Below are 8,266 nucleotides of genomic sequence, written 5' to 3' on the forward strand. Positions count from 1 at the left end.
GCGGCGCCTGCGCGCCCCCGCCGGCGCGCGCCCACAAGAGACAACGGTTACATCGGCGGCCGTTCCAGAATTTTCCTCGCTCCCCCCCACCCTCCTCCCCTCCCCGCGCCTGTCCGCCACCGCCCCTAACCCCCCTCTGGGCGAGTTGCGGAGTGCGGGTGCCCCCTCCCCGCTGTTCCGCGTGCCGGGCTCGCCCCCCCCACTCCTTCCCCAACCACCCCCCCGGTCTGGTGGTACGCCTGGGCCCGGCCGGCGGCGGCGGCGGCGGGCGCGCCGTGATGGATGGCTGGCTGGCTGGCTGGGAGCGGGTTTGAGTGACAGCGCTTACCTGGGTGCCAATCTTCGTCACACTGACAAGCGGCTGCAGCAATCGGGACCCGCACCGCCGCGACACGCGTCACCGCGCACACACGCACCTGGCCAATCGCCGGCCGCGCCGCCCGAGACGACACTACGCCGCGCATCACGCCTCATCAATATTCACCGCGGGGGGCGGGGCACGCGCCGGCGTAGGGAGGTGGCGCGCGGAAGCCCCGCCCCGCCGCTGTGGCGGCGGGGCGGGGCTTCCGCGCACCGCCTCCCTACGCGGGCACCTCCCGGCTCGCGCTCATGAATATGGACGAAGGAGGCGGGGAAACCCCAGCCAGCCCGGCCACGCCCCTCCCCTTGTCGAACGGGGTGGGGGGGAGATGAAACCATCTCCTCGCGGTGGCGGGGGGGGGGGGGCAGGAGGGAGATACCAAGTGACTCCTCCACGGGGGGAGGGGGTCGCCCTCTCCCCGGCAGTTTCCCGCCGTTTCTCCTCAGCCGGGGTCCGCTGCTTTCCCTGGGGCCGCCTCAGGGCTCGGGGGTGTTGGCCCGCCTGGCACGGCCCGGGCGGGGGCCTGTGGGAGTCCCCTGCCTCGGCCGGCTTGTCCTCGGCCCTGAGAAGCCCCGAATCAGAGAGACTCGGTGGAGGCAGCTGGGGGTCTTACTGGAGGACTCCGCAAAGGCTGTACAGGCCCATGTTCCAGAAACTCCGGGGGAACTTCTTTCTTTTCCGCCGTGTGTGGTGGAACTGCCTGCTGAAACTGCTCGGCAGGACCTCGGCCATGCTGTGACGCTTCCTTCCCCAAACCTGCTCCTGTCTTTCTTCAAAGCCCGGTCCCACTAAGCCTCTGAGTGAGGGCAGACGCCACACTGCAGCCACCAAATATCCCCAGGACCCCCCGAGGTCCTGCCGTGACCCGAAATAAAGGTGCTGGGTACAAATGTCTTTTCCTGAAACTCTGCTTCGTTTCTCTGCTTGGAAAACAGCATTAGCGCAGCTCTTTCCTCATGTTTTACCACCGTTAAATATGCCCTGTTGCCCTAAACTTCTCAAGTAAGGAGCAGGAGAGTAGACGAAATGCAGTTTCAGACACATGTGCCTTGTGGCTTAGCCCTTTAGCTGGTGGGATATTTCAAAAGTTTCTCTCTTGTAGGTTCTCTGCTGTGCAAAAGGGCTTGAATGTGTACCTTTCAGTCGAGTCACTGAGATGATCTGTCCTCCCTGCCTTGCTCCTCATTCTTAAGATGTCTGAAAGATCATAGCAACCTCTCTCTTTGAGGGCAAAGGTTATCAAGGAAGGGAAGAAGCTGATACACACAGAGCAAATCTCATCTTGGGAAGCTCAGCTCAAAACCAAAGGAGGTTTAGTTTCAGGTTTTGTAGTCCCTCTGCAGAACAGCAGCTGGAAATCTCCTTGATTATCCTGTACCCCCGTAAACTGGGAATGCTCTACATTTTTTCAAGGTCAGTGCCACTGTTCCTGTTGGTTTAACAGTAGCGAGCCACCTAGTTTGTTTCATATAACACTTTCCTGGGCCAGGCCACTTAAAGAAGATCTGGCTAATAGTCTGGCAATAGAAACAGCTACTCTAATGTTCCTGCAAGCCAGGTCTGCCTACAGTCCTCTGAGCCTAACTGCTGTGTCAAGACCCTGCTCAGCCAACAACATAGTTGCTCTCGGTCTTCAGGCATCTAGTCACTCTGTGCACACTGCCACCACTTGTCTGCTAACAAAACAGTCGTTTCATCCTCTCGCTAGACCGCCTGGAGCCTTTACAGGAGTTCATTTTTGAGCCGTTTTTCCCTGTACAGTCAGAACCATGTGGCCGTCAGGCTGGTGAACAGAGAAAGAACTTATACACCTAGCAGAGAGAGTGGGAAAGAAAATGAACTAAGCTAATCCAGAGTGCTCAGATGTGTGAATCAGGTCTCAAAGTTCATGTGAATGACTTATATAAATAAGATTTTAAAAAAATACAATTCTTAGTTTGTCTTATTCAGAAGAGCCTCTTTCTCTATTTCTGCTCTTGCATCGTGTACCACCACCTCCAGCAGAGTTCCTGTGGCCAGGCTGCTACCTTCTGCCGCAAGTTTCACCTCTCATTATCCCTGACACATTAATTAGTGACACATTCACTAAACAGTGCTTAAAATTAACTGGTTCCCATGCCCAAACCTGCCTCTTCTTCAAATTTGATTCTCCCTGCAAACCCTTTGTTCTCCTTCTGCCTTGCCTGCACTTCTTTGGATAGGAGTTCACCCATTTCTTCTGAGAAAGTAGAGATTAAATTCAAACTAATTTAGTTTCTGTTTAATCTCTTCTCCCAGTGATCTTCAAAGCCTTTCTCGATGCCTTTCCCAGCCAGAATTTTCCTTTCTCCTCCTGCTTCCCTTTGCTTTTCCTTCCGTTCCTGTCTGCCACTTTCTCTTCCCCAGCTCTGCCCTCACATGAGAGGTGTAGAAATTCCTTGTCTGCTGTCTTCCCCTTACCTCAGTAATCCCATCTCTTGGGTCTCCTTTGTAATTAAGATTACTCTACCCTTTACTCCTCTCAGCCTCTTACACTTTTTGTGGTATCAATAGATGTTCTAACTCCCTCGATCTTAAAGCACGTGACTCCCCAAGCACTAGAATTAAGAAAGTCTGGTTCCCCACTCTTTTGTGCCTCATGGTTTGTTAACTTTTAAGTTCTAAGGTGAAAGCTTTAATGGAAATCTCTTCCAAAATTGTGGGGTACTTAAGCTCTCTCTTTTGTCAGTAGATGTTACCTAAAAGCTCTTGCTGCAGACTTTCTGTCATTCAGGGAGAACATGATACATCTTTCCTGCTCCACACCTTATTTTCATGAAAGTTACAGGAACTAAATTATTCTGACAACTTTAATCCTATCTGAAGTAAGTCGCTAGGTTCAAATGTTATTAAACAACATGGATACGCTCCGGAATATACCTGTACCTACATGACATGATCATATAAACCTCGCTCCCAGAAGAAAGTAACCTATAAATCATGCTTGATCTAACTTGTGCCTTCCAGCTGCCCATCTCTAAACTCACTGTTGCCAACCACTGCCGAGAGGTGCCTGCTTTTCATTTTATCTTTAGTTCTCTCTGATACAGCCTCTTAAGGCTTGAAAGCTAAGCTTAATTTTTAAAATATCACAGCTGCAATGACTCCAGGAGATGAAGATTTAAGAAAAGCACTAAAAATTACAAGGCTTTTGGGAGAAGCCTGCAACATTTGGAAAATAGAAGGAGCTGGAAAGAGAGGAGCAGCAGGGGAGAGGAATGAAGTAACTGAGATGAGTGATTCAAAGGCAAACAAAAAACCCAACAAACAAAAAAACCCAAACAAAAATGGAAAACATAGGTACCCTTTTCTTTCTTTGTTTCTAGTTGTCCAAACAAACTCTGTTGTCGCTTACCAGTTCTGAAAATGGACAAGGGTCCAATACATAGGACAGAAGGCAGCAATTCTCCATACTACACTTTTTACAAGGATTATTACGCAACTGATGCAGTTTTAAGCCATGAACTTCCATTGGTATGGGTTACTTATTTAAATGCAATGGTGAGAGGGCTGCTTTTTTTTCTAAAAAAGCAAAAAGCTACATGCCAAAGTGAATGAAATGCCATTTTAATGTTTTGCAATTGCTAATTACAAGTACATAAAAGTGAGGTTCTGTAATATTTAGGCTTGTAGCTGCAAATAACACAAAACTCAGATTCTCAGACTTCTGATACTCTCTTCACATTGCAAGTATTAAAAAAGCTTATTAGGTTATAATAAGCTTTTATAAAAATGCTTTATTACTTAAAGCATGCACAGATATGTTTGTAGGGTCAGGACCTTACTTGGTTACTGAGAACAGTCCCAGATATGTAACAGCATTCTTCACAGTTGGACCAAATATTTGCAAACACTAAGCTCTGAAGGTTCTGTCTCACCAAATGAGAAAAAAAAACCACTCTCCCAAATCTGTACTCTGAAATGCACTTTCAATTGCAGTTTAGTGATAGCAGGATTGTGTAAATGTATTAGAGTGCAAAATTGTATCTTACATACGTTGCTAGACGAATTAGGCTTACTCTGACACCCTTTAGCAATTTCCAAGTTCTAAATATTACAACTGTGTGCATAATATAACATTCATATGCATTTAACCTCTTCAGAAAAAGGAGACTTCATAGCTCTTGATTGTGTGCTTTGCAACTTTTTCATATGTAAGCTTTCAAAGGAAATATTTACATAGAGGTGAAGGGATGGGCTTCCACGCAGGTGGCAGTAATCTGCACTCATAACTTACTGAATAAAGAGTGTAATTGCAGTGATAAGACTGGAATAATCTAAACAGAGCAGGGTTTTCCCCGGATTCTCATTAAAATCAGGTGAGTTTTTAAGTGCTGATCTCTTAACACTGGGAGGCCTCTGCAGCAAACCAGTTTCTTCTTTCGTCACTCCAAGGGAAAAAAGTATGTAATAAGACACGTCAATGACTTAGTTGTCCTCTGGCTGTTTGGAGAGCATTCCAAAAAGCAACCTCTATGCTCCCTGTTTGCAGGCACAGCACATCCACATCTGCAGCCACAACATTACGTGGTATAGGAGGAGCCTGGGAAAAATGTGTGACAATTTATAATGGATATGGCTTTTAAGATTTTAAAGCTGAAATTAATGAGTTAACTCAGTCTAAATAAATGTCAAGCTTTGCTCAAACTAGATCATGGAGATCTGGGAACACTCCCTCTGGAGAAATTAAGAGCTCATGTCCCACAGCAGGACTTGGGCTTGGACCAAGAGCTGGCACTGCAGTACAGTACTGCTGCAAGGAGGTTCTGTGCGGGGATCAAGATGCCTTTTTGATCATCCTTTTGATGAGCTGTTATCATCCTATGTTTTTCCACACTCGCTGTTCAGTAGAAAAACCAACGTCCTTAAAGCCTCCTTCAAAAAAGGAAAAATTATAAATGCCTTATTCAACGTTTCTCCTCTTGTTAAATCAAATTTGAATTTCCAGAGCTGTACATTAGCTGAATCACTGGCTGCATACTACTCACTCCATCTGTTTATATGGTTGAGTCACTGCATTACCAGTATCTTAACACATTACTTGGAAAGAATTTGGGGCAATCTGCAGGATAAAACCCCAAAGCTCTCTAAGATAATGTTCCCTCCTGTATGTTGTGTAGTACCATACTCTACATTGCTCCCTTTCTGCTATCAGAGATGGTAATTTGAACAAACTGCTGTTTTACAAAAAAGAGCTTATCATAAAAGTACAGCTTCCCCTTAAGAGCTGAAGATTGAGCTGTGATGAAGAAATCCTGTCACCTCCCCACGTGCAATGCCTTGCCCTGGGAACTGTGCAAGGAGTTCCATGGTGATGGAACAAACATCTTTCACAATCCAAGGCATCTTTTTTCCACTTGAGATACTATAAGCAGATTACCTTCTGAAGGCAAACTGTCTGCTTTTAATGATGCCAAAAGTTGAGGGTATCTTTTTGTTTGACTGCAAAGTTTCTTCAAAAATGTGCTATATTAAAAAGACATTTTTATTTACCTCATCGTGGAGAGAGGGCAAAAAACAGGGCAGAGGGGCAGAAAAGCAAAGTCAGAAGGACAAACCAGAAGTGGAATTGCTAATACATATCTTGATTTTTATTTTACGAAAAACATAAAAATTTTGTATGAATCTCACCATGGAGGACTAGGAATGCATTCATGTTATTCTGGGAGTTGAGAAGGAGAAAGTGAAACAAATGAAATAAAAGAAAACCAGTGAGACTAGTTTTACCTTCCAGACCAAGGCTAGATCCAACTCTCGCAGAACTCAGTGGAACAATTCCCACCGGCTTGAGCAGGATTTGGATTCGGCAAAGTGAAATGCAGAAAGAATAACCTGAAAGCATTAATGAGAGGTTCTCAAACACTGGTCTACAGAGCACTTTCTTCAGTCCATAGAGACTTTTCTTTCCTCTCCATTACTCATTTACTTCCAGCTGCTTTTATAGGTTTCTGCATTTTGGAGCCTAGAAGAACCAAAGGCGTTGGTAACAGGGAATGAGAATGGCTGGCCAGTCAGCCTGCTCCCGACACTGTTTTGCAGATGGAAGAGGAAAGAATTCAATTGCTGAGTAAATAGAGCAAAAATAAAGAAGGGACTATCTGAAGGAGTAGGAGGCCATTAAGCTGAGAGGATTAGGTGGCCTTCAGCAAGGATTAGGTGCTTTGCTGCCTAATGCAACTGTCTAGCCAGGCACCTGAGCTCCGAGCACAAAGCAAGAGAAAAGCTGAGCTCCACACAGACGTCTGCACTGAGCTAAAAGCAAATAGGAAATGCCAAGGGCAGAAGCGTTCCACAAACATTCCCCTTCTCGTCTCCGCCAAGTTGGGATTTGTGGAAACTACCATGCACACCCACCCCTGGGCTGAAAGTAGACAAGCCTGTCTCTGATGGTCTACACTGCAGTACTTAGAAGCGTATCCTCCAGGCCAACATCCACACTATCATTCCAGATGTGACATACATTCCTACCACCACATCTAGCTGAAGCCCTTCCTCTTTGGAGCACTCAGACATCTGGACCAGGCTCTGTATCAGCTGATGGTTGATGTTTGCATTCCCATTAACGCTTTCAGGCTCTTCCTCACCATGAAGGGCTGTTATCATCTGAGTATGAAGCTAACACATGCATGCGCGACAGCCTGGATGGACCTAGCTGGCAACCAGTTCTTAAATGCAGAGCAATCCGTTCCTTCCACATGTACATGTGGGTCAAACTACCTTGAGTCCAACAGTGACTAGTAGTAACTGCTTAGTGAAAGAATGCAAGAAACATGAAAACTACTGGGTCAGCCTTCCTCTGGTGTATCTTAGGACCTCCTGGGGTCAACAATGTAGCACATTTCTGAATCAGCAGTTGGAATCAGACCATCATATTCAATGGCCACTGGCAGACTTCTTCATTAATTCCTCTAGTCCCTTCTTTGAACCCATTTACAGATTGCAATTCTGTAATGCCCGTTTGCCTGCCAGTGAGCCTGTCCTGGAGTTAGACTACCTAAGTCAGCCTTTCCTCACAAGAAAGTGGAGATACAGGAGGCTTTCTGGATATTTTTTCTAAGATTTATTGATGAGAAAACATTCTAGGAAAGAAAGGGTCTGTCAACATCTCGCAGAGCAATAAGGTACAGAGATCCCTATACTGGCTCTGCATGAAATAGCTTTGGATCTGGAAGCAGCAGAAGTGATACCAACCTCATGCTGTGTCCAGGTTAGTTGGTGGGCTGAGAGTCTAGGCAAATTAGCTTGAGGCTGAACGCTATGCTAGCAAAGCAATACTGCTTCTGAGATCTGAGCTTGTATCCCTGCCAAGGTCTGCTCCTTCCTCCAAGAATGACTGGCCCACTCAGACCTGGGTTGGGGATCTGCATCATAGAGATGCATTGTGCCACACTGGCACATCCTGAGAGGAATGTTCCCAAAGCTTTGCAATGCCTGAGGATACAGACCCACCTCCTTGGTGGACCATCTAACCTGGAAGCTGCAAGACAGCGACTTTTCAGCTCTTCTCAGTTTGCAGCATTCTGTTTATTTCCCAGAGCAAGTGCAGATTCCCAGGGAGAGACTTAAGCTTCCTCCCATAGAAGGGGTGTATGAATTCCCACAGATCTGCAGACCCCATGCCTCATACCATTGCTATAGGGTCTCCTGGGATGGGAGCTGCACCCATCCATTACTGAGATTCTACTGCATTGCATACAGTATTTGTTGACCAGCACAGACAATGATGGAATGATGCTCTCTAGGATTATTTAAGCACATTTGATCCAGAACCAGATTGGAACTAAAATTTTCCCTGTAACATGCCTTGATTGCTCTCATGCCCCGTTTATCAAGCTGAATTGCATCCTGCATCAATCAGAAAGCCCCATACATCACATCATGCTCTTA

General features: G+C 46.5%; 1 protein-coding gene across 2 annotated transcripts in view; it reads right to left on the reverse strand.

The window, feature by feature from the left end:
- Positions 1 to 475, reverse strand: part of PKNOX1 (PBX/knotted 1 homeobox 1) — a 45,132-nt gene extending 44,657 nt beyond the window's left edge. Inside the window, exon 1 of one of the 2 annotated variants that reach the window (XM_055801347.1) lies at positions 329 to 475. The gene's annotated coding sequence lies outside the window, so the exon portion shown is untranslated. The remainder of the gene's footprint in view (positions 1 to 328) is intronic. The other variant, XM_055801348.1, reaches the window with a different exon arrangement.
- Between the last annotated feature and the right edge of the window lie 7,791 nt (positions 476 to 8,266).

The sequence above is a fragment of the Falco peregrinus genome, chromosome 4 (genome assembly GCF_023634155.1).
Source record: "Falco peregrinus isolate bFalPer1 chromosome 4, bFalPer1.pri, whole genome shotgun sequence".
In the NCBI taxonomy this organism is placed as follows: Eukaryota; Metazoa; Chordata; class Aves; order Falconiformes; family Falconidae; genus Falco; species Falco peregrinus.